Raw genomic sequence first — 18475 nt, 5'->3', positions numbered from 1 at the left:
ATCGAGACAGTCGTTTTACGTCTCATTATGGAAAAGCTTCTAACAAGCGTTAGTCACAAAGTTAAACCTTAGCACCGCCTATCATCCACAAACCGATGGGCAAAGCGAAAGGACAATCCAAACGTTGGAAGATATGCTCCGCACTTGTGTGATAGACTTAGGTCGAAGTTGGGATGACCATCTTGTAACATCCCGTTTTCTCGTTTCGGTTAATAAAAATAAAATATGAGTTATTATGAGTCGGGCTAGTGTTGGGTTAAATAGATATGGGTTATGGACTTGGATTAAAAAGGAATTAAGAAAAGACCATGGGCTTGAGCCCATGACCCATAGTATATAAACCAAACTTATGCATTAATCCATTCATTTCCACTAATTCCATACACCATAAAAAACACACACTTAGCTCTCTCTCATCCTACTTTCTCTCTCTAGCCGAAATCACCAATAAACCCGAGCATCAACCCAAGGTAATGATAGTATGATGTTGTATAGATCCAAAACCGCTAGATTTAGTTGCGAAACGACGAGCCGACACCCTTAAACCGTTAAAGTCATGAGATCCGGGTGGAATCGGGTATAAAGCGAACAAAAGATGAGCTTAGGGGTCACCCTAGCTCAGATCTGGATCAAAAGGGACGAAAAACGGTGAAAAGTGGTGGAAAACGAGTGAGATCTCGTTTTTTCGACGAAATCGCGGTTTTCCGGCGACGACGGCGCCGGAAGGCAGGTACGAGGTTAGGGTTAATGTCAGAGAATGTTTTGACATTCTCTGACCTAACCCTAATTCGTTACGGGAACCTAACGAACTAAACCCAGTTCGTTATGCCAATTCGCTAGGAAAAGATTACGAATTAACCCCAATTCGTTATGACCATTCGTTAAAAGGAGAAAACGAATTAGAAGGTTCAATTCGTTACAGAGGGGTCTTTCGTTATGCTGACCAGTTCGTTATAAGGGTTCAATTCGCTATGAAGTTCAATTCGTTAACCAGACCAAACGAATGAGGTCCAATTCGTTATAAGGACCAGTTCGTTATAAAGTCTAATTCGTTTAAGGACCAGTTCGTTATAATAGTCAATTCTTTATAAAGTAACGAATGGGTTCATTCATTATGAACCCCATTCGTTAAAGAACTAGCTAACGAATTAGAAGATTAAAGAATGACAGAACAGTCCCTGGACTTAGGGAAGAATGATTTAATTACAAAATAGCCCTTGAAATTTATTAATTTATAGAAGATACCTTAAAGGATTAAGAGGTTAACAATAAAATATTATAATGAAATCCTAATGGAAAATGTGTTAAGACAGTTAATGAAAATAAAATTTTTCCAAGCTGACCTGTCAGCTTAACCCCAGCCAGGGGCTCTGCCTCTTGGACCCCGCTAGGGGCTGCCGCCCCTAGAACCTCGCTTCCAGGGGCTCTGCCCCCGGACCCCCGTTCGTTGAGGGTAATAATTAAACTAGAAACACGATATGGGTAGTGATAGTTAAATTGATATGTGTAATTGTTATACAGTTAGTCGTGCACAACTCAATAAAGGAATAACCATAAACGGTGAACGTAAACAAGTTCAGGTGAGTTTCTAGCCCCATTCCCTGTTATGTTTCGGGGCTGTATGCATACTCGATGTGATTAGTTAATACACTTACCTTAAGGGGTAAGTGTATGCCTTACATGATTATGTATAAATGAATGCTTAACGGTGCATGAACGATCTTCTGATATTGCATGTGCCGTCGGGTGATAGTTTGAATATATGAATGATATGTATATAAAGTATGAATGATTGCTTGTCGGTACGTAAACGATCTTCGGATATTGCACGTACTGTCAAGTTATAATGTTATGTATAATGTACGAATGATATGTACGTATGTAATGAATGAATGTAAGAGATAGCCAGGTACAAAAGAAAGGGACTGAACCCTAATAATACTCAACGTAGAAAGGGGAGCGGACCCTAATAATATCCGAGGCAGAAAAGGGACCGAGCCCTTTATAAATCTCGAGGCAGAAAGGGACTGAGCCCTAATAATATATGAGGCAGAAAAATGGACCGGACCCTAATAATATTCGAGACATAATAGAATAATGTAAAGTAGAGTTTAAAATAAAGTATGAAGATAAGTATGTATATTATAAACAATTGAAAGTATGAAGTACGTATGGAAGTACGTAGTTATGAATGTATTGTATGTTGTATGATTAACAAGAACTTAGTCAGCATAGCTGACATTTAGTATGCACGCAAGTTAATCGACTGAGACAGCTGGTTTGAGGAGACACACAGCAGAATCCGAAGAGGCTGGCATCTGAAGATTCTTCGTGATGTATGAAATACTATGTTTTATGTTATGTTTTTAAAAAGACAAGTTATGGATGTTTGTAATGAATGGTTGACTTTTATATTATTATGTGAAAGTTTTAATTAACTATGATATTTATAATTGTGTTTTTGAGTAAATCCAACGTCCAAAGTGAGGCACCGGGATCGGGGCCTTACACATCTACCCCTAATGGAATTTTGATACAACAATAGCTAAAACATGAGTATTCAAGCCGCACCGTTCAAAGCGCTATATGGCCATAAATGTAGAACGCCCGTGTGCTGGTCTGAAACTAGATACAATCAATTTTCTGGTCCCGAGATAGTCCAAGAAACCACCGACAAAATCTTACAAATCCGAGAACGACTTAAGACGGCACAACAGAGTTATGCCAATGTCCGTCGAAACCCGTTAGAGTTCAACGTCGGTGATAAGGTTCTATTGAAAGTTTCGCCATGGAAAAGCGTTATTCGCTTCGGTAAGAAAGGAAAACTTAGCCCTCGATTCGTAGGACCATTTGAAATACTCGAGCGAATCGGGACTGTTGCATATCGTTTGCGACTACCCAAAGAAATGCAAGGGATACACGATGTATTCCACGTCTCTAATCTGCGAAAATGTCTAGCTGACGAATCTTTAACTATGCCTTTAAGAGATGTCGAAATTAATGAAAATCTAATATTCGTAGAAAGAGCAATTCAAATAGAAGACCCGAAAACAAAGAAATTAAAGAGAAGAACCTTAAAAATCGTGAAAGTAAAATGGGACTCGCGAAGAGGCTCCGAATATACTTGGGAACTTGAATCCGAAATGAAAAAAAAAGTACCCCCACTTGTTCTAAGAGCGAATCTCGCGGACGAGTCTCATTCCAAGGTGGGGAGGATATAACATCGTGAAAGTTTCGGGTTTAAAATACCAAGTTTAAAAAATAAAAGACCAAAATTGCCAAGTAGCAAACCTCAAGGACCAAAAATAAATTTTCTGAAAACTAGATCGATCGCGATACGCGACGGTCTTGGACTCAAGCCCATCGCGTATCGCGATGGGGCTGTCTGACAGTAAGACACGTAGCCTGACACATGGCACGACGTCCACCACGTGTCACCACGTGGCATCACGTCTGCCATGTGTCGCCATGTGGCAAGCCTATAGGGCAGGTCACCACCCTACGCCGCGATACGCGACGGGTGACCAAGGGAACCTTCGCGTATCGCGATGGGTCCCCAGAAATGCCTATTAATAAAAATTCTGGGTTTTCTCACTTCACACACCAAATTTCACACATCTCTCTCTATAACATCTCCCTAAACCTCGAGAAGAGTTCCCTCGATCACCTCGTAAAACGTGCCCAAATTCCTCGATTTTCGTGCCCAAACCAAAGTAATATCGAAGTACGTGCTGATCACCGACAACGTTATTTTGGAAAACAAAGCCATCCCTAGTCATCCCGACAACTCGCCTCGATAAGCGTGCTGACGTGTGAAGAAGTATTGGTGTCTCGTTTTTTTGTGCAAGATTGGTGTTGATCAAGGGGAGCATAAAAGGGTAAAGACGTTGAAGTGTTGCCCAATTGTGTAGGGTTTCTATAAGCTAACCAAGGTAGGCATAATGCCCAAATAAAATAATTATAAATTATTATAAAATGCTTAAAACCCTAAGTTGAGGATATACTCGATACCTCGATAAATAACAAAATAAAAAATAACAAAGAAAAGGGAAAGAAAGAAATGTGAATATGATATAAATGTAATTCTTTATTATAGATATTATTTAAGTTTATTATATTCTTAAATAATAAGTAAAAAAAAGTATATGTTTCTTAAAAAAGAAGAAACGTAGGGTTTTAAAGAAAAGTAAAATAAGTTAACTGGAGGTTTATCTTATAAAAGAAAAGAAAAGTAAATAAGTTAAAAGTAAGAGTTTTAACTTATAAAAGAAAAGAAAGTAAAGATACTTTTAAAGGTTTAAAGTAAAGAAGGAATGCTTTGAACTAAAGGTTCATAAAGAAAATATAATCGAGGTAAAGATTATAAAAAGAGACTAAAGGTCTTAAGCTGGATATAAGATCCGACTAATGGTTATGCTCGTACTATATGTGCAAGATAGCAAAGAAAAGGGAAAGACCCTCGGACAGTGTATTGAAGCTGGTCCAATACGAACAACTTATTATACTTGTTTAATCGAGACAAAATAAATGAAATAAATTACAAGGTGTGTACGTGTCTCTAAGACGTTATAAACAAAAGTAATCGCTAGCCCTCAGGCTGTCGTGTACGTTTGTTTGGATCCTTACATATGTGGTAAAAAGTCGGTGGGCACACCGCACCACACTTGCTCATGACCTCCGCCACGATGGGCCGGGCCTAAGTAATTATGTCCGAGTGAGACTGACCATGTGTATACGTATGGTACCTAAGTAATGTCGAATGTTGCAGTGTTTGCTGGGGTGTCTTGTGTGTGACTTAAGTTTATAATTGTGTTTGTTTTAAAAGCTTGAGTACTCCTAAGCCACGATGGGTCGGACCTAAGTTATGTCTCGAGGGGTAATCAAGTAAAAGAAAATATTTTAGCGTCAGCTTATTCACCAGCATTTGTTGCTGAAGTATTTTCTAAACATTTTGCAGGTAATCAAGAATAGGAGCTTGGAAGCTCGAAGTGCATAAGATATCCGATGGCTCGGATTATTTTGTTAAACTTTAAATTATAAATGGTGGTTTAATATAATGATTAATCTTTTGTATAAACAAGTAATACATTAAAAGGGCATTTTATAATCCCGTCTTTTGACTTGTAAATAATAATATTTTAATCCATGTAAATATAAACTTCCGCTTTTAATCCGCTAACTCTAATTTATTTACAAATATGATACCAACATAAGTGTCACACGCCTAGGCCGTGGTTTGGGGTGTGACATCTAGACACATATTCACTTAAATGGTCGGCTATTGATCTAATCAGTTGGGCTTAATATATATACTGTCGGGCTCGACGGAATAATATTAAATATGAAAACGAAGCCCAACGGAATAGATATGAAGGCTCGACATAGTATATATGAAGCCTGACATAATAGAACCATGGCCGACCGCTTAGGTGTATACGTGTCTAGATGTGGTTAGTTAAAAAGTTAAAGGGTATCATATAGATCTGTCGGGTGTCAGTCTTAATTTGTTGGATCCAACAATTTAGAAAGTGATCATTTTGGATAGTTTTGGTTTGAGAGGCTAGTCAATGAATGCTTTTGGTAAAAGGGTCATTTTGGTCATTATCCCCTTGTAAAACTCGATAAAGGTGAGGAGTGAGCGTGACGAGTGAGCATTGTCATGTAGGCGTTGTATAAATTATTATGTCTAGTTCATGATTTATATAAATATAAATATATGTGTGTGTGTGTGTATGTACGTACGTACATATGTGTGTGTGTGTGAGAGAGAGAGAAGAAGAAGAAGAAGAAGAAGAAGAAGAAGAAGAAGAAGAAGAAGGGTTATCTTGAAACCCTTTTCAAACTAGTGAACTCTTGAAACGCAACTTTTAACCATAGATCTCAAGAATGAAGGGTTGAGATCAAATCTTGAATTAGTTCCACAATGTTTAATAACTTTTTGAATTATTTTATTGCAAAAAGGCATAAAGGAAAATTCAAATATAATGAAAGAAGACAAAATGCTTCAAAAAAACAACATTGGAATGTGTGCATGGTTCTCTCTCTCCATCTTCATATAATCAGACATGTTTTACATCTGTTGCAATGTGTACATCTTTTGCATGCTTTACACTCATGCGTGTTTCACATGCTTTACACATGTTTACATATTTTACATGCTTTACAGCAACCAATAAATGTAAGAAATGTAACTAGTATGGGTAAAATTATATATCAGACGTATTTTACATTTGTTACATTGTTCACATTTGTTACATGCTTTACATTAAGGTGTGTTTTACATGTTTTAACGCATGTTTACATATTTTACCTAGTTTACAAAAACCAATAAACGTAACCTGTCTATGTAGAATTATATAATCATAAGTGTTTTGCATACGCTACATCGTTTACATGCTTTACATGCTTTAAAACAACCAATAAATGTAAGAAATGTAGCCGGTCTGGTTAAAAAATGCACATGAATCTTGCGAAAGCAAAAAATGTAATACGTACATACATTATTACAAAATAAACGTAACAAATGTAAATGATCAGGTCTATTAAGAGATTCAGAATGAAAATGTAACTAAATAAAAAAAGGGGGCATTAACATATTTCCCCTTTTTAAAGGTCATTAATTATATATTTCCCCACCTTAAAAAATTAATTACATATATTCCCTCTCTAAAATATACATATTACATATTTACCCATATCATTAAAAAGTAACTTATTATTGACAAATTTGCCCTTATTTTATCTGGAAAAACATTCTTGAATTAGAAGAAATAATAAAATTCACCAAAGTCTTCATCATCTCTAAAATCCTTTGCCGGTATATCACCGCATTACATCGCGTTCACCATCGCCATCAAGGTCGTAGACGTTCGACATCCTCACCGTACCGCCAACAGTTCCGGCGAGTCCAGATCTGACTTTACCTCTATACTCTTGTAGTTGGCCAAGAAGTTCAAAATTTTGTAAGAATCAAAGAGTTCACTTCTGATGTTATTCAAGTGGTGGTAGCAGCCGATAAATTGAAAAAAGTTTAGTACAAATGGTCATGGATGTTGAAGACTTGGTCAACAATGATGGAAGAAAGTCAATTCAAATAATGAGTATGTTTTTAGTGAACGTTAATCTCAAAACATATTGTTGGTTAAATACATGGGTTGGTTCGGTTATGGCGGGTTACGAATTATCTTTAACCAATACTGACCCGCATTTGGTGGTTTTCAAAAATTCGTTAAACCGACCCCACCAGTTATGTCGGTTATAATCGGTTTGGTTATTTTAGTTATGGTTCCGTTAATGGTTATGACGGTTATGTTGCTCGCCCCTACTGTTTAGTATGTCTTCAAAACCTTTTATATTTTCGTTTTCTTTTATCAGTAAACTTGATTTCAGTTTTGGAATTATGTCATTGTAGTGTGGATGGCCTCCATTAACAGAGCTTTAAAATAAACGAACTTCCCGCCGAATGGTTCACTAAATGTTCGAATAGTTTATAGGCCTACTCTTGTAGTTGGCCAAGAAGTTCAAAATTTTGTAAGAATCAAAGAGTTCACTTATGATGTTATTCAAGTGGTGGTAGCAGCCGATAAATTGAAAAAAGTTTAGTACAAATGGTCATGGATGTTGAAGACTTGGTCAACAATGATGGAAGAAAGTCAATTCAAATAATGAGTATGTTTTTAGTGAACGTTAATCTCAAAACATATTGTTGGTTAAATACATGGGTTGGTTCGGTTATGGCGGGTTTCGAATTATCTTTAACCAATACTGACCCGCATTTGGTGGTTTTCAAAAATTCGTTAAACCGACCCCACCAGTTATGTCGGTTATAATCGGTTTGGTTATTTTAGTTATGGTTCCGTTAATGGTTATGACGGTTATGTTGCTCGCCCCTACTGTTTAGTATGCTTCAAAACCTTTTATATTTTCGTTTTCTTTTATCAGTAAACTTGATTTCAGTTTTGGAATTATGTCATTGTAGTGTGGATGGCCTCCATTAACAGAGCTTAAAAATAAACGAACATCCCGCCGAATGATTCACTAAACGTTCGAATAGTTTACAGGCCTACTCTTGTAGTTGGCCAAGAAGTTCAAAATTTTGTAAGAATCAAAGAGTTCACTTCTGATGTTATTCAAGTGGTGGTAGCAGCCGATAAATTGAAAAAAGTTTAGTACAAATGGTCATGGATGTTGAAGACTTGGTCAACAATGATGGAAGAAAGTCAATTCAAATAATGAGTATGTTTTTAGTGAACGTTAATCTCAAAACATATTGTTGGTTAAATACATGGGTTGGTTCGGTTATGGCGGGTTTCGAATTATCTTTAACCAATACTGACCCGCATTTGGTGGTTTTCAAAAATTCGTTAAACCGACCCCACCAGTTATGTCGGTTATAATCGGTTTGGTTATTTTAGTTATGGTTCCGTTAATGGTTATGACGGTTATGTTGCTCGCCCCTACTGTTTAGTATGTCTTCAAAACCTTTTATATTTTCGTTTTCTTTTATCAGTAAACTTGATTTAAGTTTTGGAATTACGTCATTGTAGTGTGGATGGCCTCCATTAACAGAGCTTTAAAATAAACGAACTTCCCGCCGAATGGTTCACTAAATGTTCGAATAGTTTACACGCCTACTCTTGTAGTTGGCCAAGAAGTTCAAAATTTTGTAAGAATCAAAGAGTTCACTTCTGATGTTATTCAAGTGGTGGTAGCAGCCGAGAACTTGAAAAAAGTTTAGTACAAATGGTCATGGATGTTGAAGACTTGGTCAACAATGATGGAAGAAAGTCGATTCAAATAATGAGTATGTTTTTAGTGAACGTTAATCTCAAAACATATTGTTGGTTAAATACATGGGTTGGTTCGGTTATGGCGGGTTTCGAATTATCTTTAACCAATACTGACCCGCATTTGGTGGTTTTTAAAAATTCGTTAAACCGACCCCACCAGTTATGTCGGTTATAATCGGTTTGGTTATTTTAGTTATGGTTCCGTTAATGGTTATGACGGTTATGTTGCTCGCCCCTACTGTTTAGTATGTCTTCAAAACCTTTTATATTTTCGTTTTCTTTTATCAGTAAACTTGATTTCAGTTTTGAAATTATGTCATTGTAGTGTGGATGGCCTCCATTAACAGAGCTTTAAAATAAACGAACTTCCCGCCGAATGGTTCCCTAAATGTTCGAATAGTTTACAGGCCTACTCTTGTAGTTGGCCAAGAAGTTCAAAATTTTGTAAGAATCAAAGAGTTCACTTCTGATGTTATTCAAGTGGTGGTAGCAGCCGATAAATTGAAAAAAGTTTAGTACAAATGGTCATGGATGTTGAAGACTTGGTCAACAATGATGGAAGAAAGTCGATTCAAATAATGAGTATGTTTTTAGTGAACGTTAATCTCAAAACATATTTTGGTTAAATACATGGGTTGGTTTGGTTATGGCGGGTTTCGAATTATCTTTAACCAATACTGACCCGCATTTGGTGGTTTTCAAAAATTCGTTAAACCGACCCCACCAGTTATGTCGGTTATAATCGGTTTGGTTATTTTAGTTATGGTTCCGTTAATGGTTATGACGGTTATGTTGCTCGCCCCTACTGTTTAGTATGTCTTCAAAACCTTTTATATTTTCGTTTTCTTTTATCAGTAAACTTGATTTCAGTTTTGGAATTATGTCATTGTAGTGTGGATGGCCTCCATTAACAGAGCTTTAAAATAAACGAACTTCCCGCCGAATGGTTCCCTAAATGTTCGAATAGTTTACAGGCCTACTCGTGTAGTTGGCCAAGAAGTTCAAAATTTTGTAAGAATCAAAGAGTTCACTTCTGATGTTATTCAAGTGGTGGTAGCAGCCGATAAATTGAAAAAAGTTTAGTACAAATGGTCATGGATGTTGAAGACTTGGTCAACAATGATGGAAGAAAGTCAATTCAAATAATGAGTATGTTTTTAGTGAACGTTAATCTCAAAACATATTGTTGGTTAAATACATGGGTTGGTTCGGTTATGGCGGGTTTCGAATTATCTTTAACCAATACTGACCCGCATTTGGTGGTTTTTAAAAATTCGTTAAACCGACCCCACCAGTTATGTCGGTTATAATCGGTTTGGTTATTTTAGTTATGGTTCCGTTAATGGTTATGACGGTTATGTTGCTCGCCCCTACTGTTTAGTATGCTTCAAAACCTTTTATATTTTCGTTTTCTTTTATCAGTAAACTTGATTTCAGTTTTGGAATTATGTCATTGTAGTGTGGATGGCCTCCATTAACAGAGCTTTAAAATAAACGAACATCCCGCCGAATGATTCACTAAACGTTCGAATAGTTTACAGGCCTACTCTTGTAGTTGGCCAAGAAGTTCAAAATTTTGTAAGAATCAAAGAGTTCACTTCTGATGTTATTCAAGTGGTGGTAGCAGCCGATAAATTGAAAAAAGTTTAGTACAAATGGTCATGGATGTTGAAGACTTGGTCAACAATGATGGAAGAAAGTCAATTAAAATAATGAGTATGTTTTTAGTGAACGTTAATCTCAAAACATATTGTTGGTTAAATACATGGGTTGGTTCGGTTATGGCGTGTTTCGAATTATCTTTAACCAATACTGACCCGCATTTGGTGGTTTTCAAAAATTCGTTAAACCGACCCCACCAGTTATGTCGGTTATAATCGGTTTGGTTATTTTAGTTATGGTTCCGTTAATGGTTATGACGGTTATGTTGCTCGCCCCTACTGTTTAATATGCTTCAAAACCTTTTATATTTTCGTTTTCTTTTATCAGTAAACTTGATTTCAGTTTTGGAATTATGTCATTGTAGTGTGGATGGCCTCCATTAACAGAGCTTTAAAATAAACGAACTTCCCTCCGAATGGTTCACTAAATGTTCGAATAGTTTACAGGCCTACTCATGTAGTTGGCCAAGAAGTTCAAAATTTTGTAAGAATCAAAGAGTTCACTTCTGATGTTATTCAAGTGGTGGTAGCAGCCGATAAATTGAAAAAAGTTTAGTACAAATGGTCATGGATGTTGAAGACTTGGTCAACAATTATGGAAGAAAGTCAATTCAAATAATGAGTATGTTTTTAGTGAACGTTAATCTCAAAACATATTGTTGGTTAAATACATGGGTTGTTTCGGTTATGGCGGGTTTCGAATTATCTTTAACCAATACTGACCCGCATTTGGTGGTTTTCAAAAATTCGTTAAACCGACCCCACCTGTTATGTCGGTTATAATCGGTTTGGTTATTTTAGTTATGGTTCCGTTAATGGTTATGACGGTTATGTTGCTCGCCCCTACTGTTTAGTATGCTTCAAAACCTTTTATATTTTCGTTTTCTTTTATCAGTAAACTTGATTTCAGTTTTGGAATTATGTCATTGTAGTGTGGATGGCCTCCATTAACAGAGCTTTAAAATAAACGAACATCCCGCCGAATGATTCACTAAATGTTCGAATAGTTTACAGGCCTACTCTTGTAGTTGGCCAAGAAGTTCAAAATTTTGTAAGAATCAAAGAGTTCACTTCTGATGTTATTCAAGTGGTGGTAGCAGCCAATAAATTGAAAAAAGTTTAGTACAAATGGTCATGGATGTTGAAGACTTGGTCAACAATGATGGAAGAAAGTCAATTAAAATAATGAGTATGTTTTTAGTGAACGTTAATCTCAAAACATATTGTTGGTTAAATACATGGGTTGGTTCGGTTATGGCGGGTTTCGAATTATCTTTAACCAATACTGACCCGCATTTGGTGGTTTTCAAAAATTCGTTAAACCGACCCCACCAGTTATGTCGGTTATAATCGGTTTGGTTATTTTAGTTATGGTTCCGTTAATGGTTATGACGGTTATGTTGCTCGCCCCTACTGTTTAGTATGTCTTCAAAACCTTTTATATTTTCGTTTTCTTTTATCAGTAAACTTGATTTCAGTTTTGGAATTATGTCATTGTAGTGTGGATGGCTTCCATTATCAGAGCTTTAAAATAAACGAACTTCCCGCCGAATGGTTCCCTAAATGTTCGAATAGTTTACAGGCCTACTCTTGTAGTTGGCCAAGAAGTTCAAAATTTTGTAAGAATCAAAGAGTTCACTTCTGATGTTATTCAAGTGGTGGTAGCAGCCGATAAATTGAAAAAAGTTTAGTACAAATGGTCATGGATGTTGAAGACTTGGTCAACAATGATGGAAGAAAGTCAATTCAAATAATGAGTATGTTTTTAGTGAACGTTAATCTCAAAACATATTGTTGGTTAAATACATGGGTTGGTTCGGTTATGGCGGGTTTCGAATTATCTTTAACCAATACTGACCCGCATTTGGTGGTTTTCAAAAATTCGTTAAACCGACCCCACCAGTTATGTCGGTTATAATCGGTTTGGTTATTTTAGTTATGGTTCCGTTAATGGTTATGACGGTTATGTTGCTCGCCCCTACTGTTTAGTATGTCTTCAAAACTTTTTATATTTTCGTTTTCTTTTATCAGTAAACTTGATTTCAGTTTTGGAATTATGTCATTGTAGTGTGGATGGCTTCCATTATCAGAGCTTTAAAATAAACGAACTTCCCGCCGAATGGTTCCCTAAATGTTCGAATAGTTTACAGGCCTACTCTTGTAGTTGGCCAAGAAGTTCAAAATTTTGTAAGAATCAAAGAGTTCACTTCTGATGTTATTCAAGTGGTGGTAGCAGCCAATAAATTGAAAAAAGTTTAGTACAAATGGTCATGGATGTTGAAGACTTGGTCAACAATGATGGAAGAAAGTCAATTAAAATAATGAGTATGTTTTTAGTGAACGTTAATCTCAAAACATATTGTTGGTTAAATACATGGGTTGGTTCGGTTATGGCGTGTTTCGAATTATCTTTAACCAATACTGACCCGCATTTGGTGGTTTTCAAAAATTCGTTAAACCGACCCCACCAGTTATGTCGGTTATAATCGGTTTGGTTATTTTAGTTATGGTTCCGTTAATGGTTATGACGGTTATGTTGCTCGCCCCTACTGTTTAATATGCTTCAAAACCTTTTATATTTTCGTTTTCTTTTATCAGTAAACTTGATTTCAGTTTTGGAATTATGTCATTGTAGTGTGGATGGCCTCCATTAACAGAGCTTTAAAATAAACGAACTTCCCTCCGAATGGTTCACTAAATGTTCGAATAGTTTACAGGCCTACTCTTGTAGTTGGCCAAGAAGTTCAAAATTTTGTAAGAATCAAAGAGTTCACTTCTGATGTTATTCAAGTGGTGGTAGCAGCCGATAAATTGAAAAAAGTTTAGTACAAATGGTCATGGATGTTGAAGACTTGGTCAACAATGATGGAAGAAAGTCAATTCAAATAATGAGTATGTTTTTAGTGAACGTTAATCTCAAAACATATTGTTGGTTAAATACATGGGTTGGTTCGGTTATGGCGGGTTTCGAATTATCTTTAACCAATACTGACCCGCATTTGGTGGTTTTCAAAAATTCGTTAAACCGACCCCACCAGTTATGTCGGTTATAATCGGTTTGGTTATTTTAGTTATGGTTCCGTTAATGGTTATGACGGTTATGTTGCTCGCCCCTACTGTTTAGTATGTCTTCAAAACCTTTTATATTTTCGTTTTCTTTTATCAGTAAACTTGATTTCAGTTTTGGAATTATGTCATTGTAGTGTGGATGGCTTCCATTATCAGAGCTTTAAAATAAACGAACTTCCCGCCGAATGGTTCCCTAAATGTTCGAATAGTTTACAGGCCTACTCTTGTAGTTGGCCAAGAAGTTCAAAATTTTGTAAGAATCAAAGAGTTCACTTCTGATGTTATTCAAGTGGTGGTAGCAGCCGATAAATTGAAAAAAGTTTAGTACAAATGGTCATGGATGTTGAAGACTTGGTCAACAATGATGGAAGAAAGTCAATTCAAATAATGAGTATGTTTTTAGTGAACGTTAATCTCAAAACATATTGTTGGTTAAATACATGGGTTGGTTCGGTTATGGCGGGTTTCGAATTATCTTTAACCAATACTGACCCGCATTTGGTGGTTTTCAAAAATTCGTTAAACCGACCCCACCAGTTATGTCGGTTATAATCGGTTTGGTTATTTTAGTTATGGTTCCGTTAATGGTTATGACGGTTATGTTGCTCGCCCCTACTGTTTAGTATGTCTTCAAAACCTTTTATATTTTCGTTTTCTTTTATCAGTAAACTTGATTTCAGTTTTGGAATTATGTCATTGTAGTGTGGATGGCCTCCATTAACAGAGCTTTAAAATAAACGAACTTCCTGCCGAATGGTTCCCTAAATGTTCGAATAGTTTACAGGCCTACTCTTGTAGTTGGCCAAGATGTTCAAAATTTTGTAAGAATCAAAGAGTTCACTTCTGATGTTATTCAAGTGGTGGTAGCAGCCGATAAATTGAAAAAAGTTTAGTACAAATGGTCATGGATGTTGAAGACTTGGTCAACAATGATGGAAGAAAGTCAATTCAAATAATGAGTATGTTTTTAGTGAACGTTAATCTCAAAACATATTGTTGGTTAAATACATGGGTTGGTTCGGTTATGGCGGGTTTCGAATTATCTTTAACCAATACTGACCCGCATTTGGTGGTTTTCAAAAATTCGTTAAACCGACCCCACCAGTTATGTCGGTTATAATCGGTTTGGTTATTTTAGTTATGGTTCCGTTAATGGTTGTGACGGTTATGTTGCTCGCCCCTACTGTTTAGTATGCTTCAAAACCTTTTATATTTTCGTTTTCTTTTATCAGTAAACTTGATTTCAGTTTTGGAATTATGTCATTGTAGTGTGGATGGCCTCCATTAACAGAGCTTTAAAATAAACGAACTTCCCGCCGAATGGTTCACTAAATGTTCGAATAGTTTACAGGCCTACTCTTGTAGTTGGCCAAGAAGTTCAAAATTTTGTAAGAATCAAAGAGTTCACTTCTAATGTTATTCAAGTGGTGGTAGCAGCCGATAAATTGAAAAAGTTTAGTACAAATGGTCATGGATGTTGAAGACTTGGTCAACAATGATGGAAGAAAGTCAAGTCAAATAATGAGTTCTTTTGAAGCTGAAGTGGTTATATGGAGGTGGTCAAATTTTGGATCAAGACCTGAGTTAATAGATTTGTAGAATGTGTTAGAAATTTGCAGCTACATTTAATTTGATTTAGATCATTGTTAGATAAACGGGGAACATGTTAAAAATCACCAAATGTGTACTTTTAGGTTATATAGTCATCCAAATTGCTTATGAATTGAATTTTGAAGCTGAATTTTGAACCATTTTGAGATTTAGATTATTCTTATTTGAATGTTTTTGATATCTAATTTACAACAGTAGGTATATGTGATTCATGCAGGGTGTTTGATAAATTAAATTAATTGACTGCAGATTAGTTATAAATTGTTTTGACTTTTGTTAGTCAATCTACAAGTTCTGGTATGTGGTATTGTTTGTTGTATCATGAAAAGCACTAGATAAACTCATTTGAGAATCTATATTATTTTTTTTGTTTTAGTTTATAGAAAGCTTAATATGTGAATAATCTTTGTTGTTTTATTTTCTCAACCCGTGTAACACACGGGTATATAGTATAGTATTGATTATATAATGTATGATTTGGTAAATTGTTTAGTCAAATTCTAATTTTAAGAATGTAAAGTTTATTAAATGGTATTGATTAAGGGTAAATGGGTAATTTGATACGAAGAAGGGGAAATATGTAATTAATATTTTTAGGTTAGGGATATATGTAATTAGTGGCTTTAGCAAGGGAAAATATGTAAAAATCTCTCTAAAAATATTAAGGAAATAAATGTAAGACGTGTAAATGTATGGATCCATGAATGGACTCAAAATGTAACAAACGTAAATGAGCGGGCCCATTAACAGCTTAAGAAATGTAACAAATGTTAAAACCCAATTATTTTATAGATGGGAAAGAAAATCCAATTCACATAACATTCTCACAACCTCGTTACAAAGTCAGTGACTAAATTGGTGAGTTTAAAAATATAGAGTCGGAGCAAAAGATTCAGTCTACACAAAAGAATTTTTAATATAAATTACAAAAGAAAAATAGATATATCTGGAATGGAGAAGTGTAAAGGCATACCCATAAATGTAACATTTGTCATTTTTCGGTTTTACTTGCACTTGTATTTGTATCAAAAACCCGACCCGTTTTGATCTTTAGGATTCATTGTTATTAATAAAATGTTGGATTTTATGTTCGTTGATGTTTCACAAATGTCGGGTCAAGAAAACATCATTTTCGGTACGTTAAAACACCTCTTTATGTTGAAAAATGACTTAAAACAAACTTTAGGGACTATTATTGTCAATTATCAAAAGCTTGTTTGACCATTTTAACCATCACATGCATTTTTACCCTATTTGAATGAACCATACTCTTACCATTATAAAAGCAAGATTTCATACACCACTTTGGTTGTTCATCTTCTCCCTACTCTCTCTCAAATCCAGGTATTCATCTTCAACCTCTTGTTAGTTTGATTACATAAGGTCAAACAAATACTAACCTTGTTTCTAACTAAATATTATTACTTCAAGCTTGATGTTGCAACATATATATAATATACACCCCTCGTTTCCTTCGGCTTTCACTTCTCTGATCACGGTCGGTTGAAGTGTTGTGCTACAAGGCAAGGCTACATGGAGGACTATTATAGTCCTTGATATATACCTTAACTTATGCTTTAATTTATGTAAGTTTACTAGTGTTGTTTAGTTTCTAATTACTTTTAGTTTCCAAATCATTTTTTAATAGTTCAATGGTATTGGTATGTGGCCACCATTTTCGGTTTCATCCCGAGTTAAGAGCCGAACCAAAACCGAACTTTTGTTTAATACTTTATTGTTAACATATTGTATGAAATATTTGAGTATTATTATTTATAAGTTTATTTTAATGAGTTCTATGGTATTCGATATGTGGCCACCATTTTCGGTTTCATCCCGAGTCGAGAGCCGAACCAAAACCGAAATCTTGTTTAAATACTTTATATTTAAAATGATTTATGTGTTACAAGTATGAATTGTGTATTATAATTTATAAGTTCATTTTAATAAGTTCTATGGTATTAGGTATGTGCCAACCATCCTCGGTTTTATTCCGAGTCAAGGACCAAACCAAGACCGAACTAAACCGAGTTCATTCGCTTAAGACACACTAGTGTATTTTGAGCCATCTAATATCATATTTTCTCTAAAACTATTTTATAAACTAATCTTTAATTGTTTTCTCAAAACACTTGGTATGTTAGATATAACTTGATCTTATAACAAGTTTGGACCGACAAAACCAAACACTCGCTTAACGGACGTCAAGGTTCTTCTTAATATAACTACACACTTGGTTAAGCTTCTTTTGATTTCATTGAGTTATCTCATAACATTTTGGAACCTCGGCTTCGAGCTTGACCAATTATCAAGACTCGAACCGACAAATCCGAACACTCGTAAAGTCTCGTTTTGGTATTTGTTTAACTTTGCAATATTGCAATTGTACCCAAATATTTACATAACAAAGGTTAAGTAAAAAACTAATAAATAGAATACCGAGACCCGACTTCGAGTAAACTTACTTTTCAAAAATCAAATACTTTAATTCCTTACGTGTTAACATTTTAGCCTTCAAACTTTAATTATTTATGTTATTTGTCAAGTTATTTTACTTTAAATCTTTCAAAACCATCTACTAACTCAAGACCCTTTTTAATCTAGGTCTTGCTCGTTGAACTTACCCATACCCCGTTTTATCGCAAACTATCCTTCAAGTTACTTATTTCAAGTAGGTACATTTCATCCCCCGTTTCACTTTTATACTTTGGGGGTAACATGCATACTTATCCAAAACAAGAATGATTTATAATACTCTATCTTCAAACCACAAATTTTAGGGTGTATGATACTTAGAATACTTGCTCTATTGTGTGTTATATGTTTCATATGCTTTACGTGCACAAGTGTTTATTTTATGTTGTTGTGGAACGCAATAAGTATGATCATACGCACCCCTAACTACTTAGCCTTGTGCAAGTAGCATAGGGCATCATTATCCGAGTATGTCGGTTGCTACCGATTAGAAAGGATCCTCATTTACATATGTTTATATATCACGATTGATGCTTTTATTTATAGTCGCATATTTGTTTGTGGATTTTGCCTCATATTATATATACTCCAAACTGTGAAATTGCTCACCAACATACGTGTTGACAAATATTATTTTATGCATCATTACATGTTTGATTATTGGTTGACTGGAGTTTGAGGATGCTACTTTATTTTTAGACCGTTTAAGTTATTAGAAAAATGAACAATTTATTTCTTATGCTTGATGTTATTTTGTATGAACAAGTTGTGTTATTTGGTTGATTAAATGAAATGAATGAGTTGTTTAAATATTGTCACTTTAATAGTGTCTTGTGTTCTTGAGCAATCCGTTGCACCCCGACATGTTTA

This window comes from Bidens hawaiensis, unplaced genomic scaffold (genome assembly GCF_021521415.1).
Source record: "Bidens hawaiensis isolate Kalapana, Puna unplaced genomic scaffold, B.hawaiensis_p1.1 tig00027754_1, whole genome shotgun sequence".
Lineage (NCBI taxonomy): Eukaryota > Viridiplantae > Streptophyta > Magnoliopsida > Asterales > Asteraceae > Bidens > Bidens hawaiensis.
The sequence above is the reverse complement of the archived record's forward strand: the minus strand, read 5'-3'. Positions refer to the sequence as shown.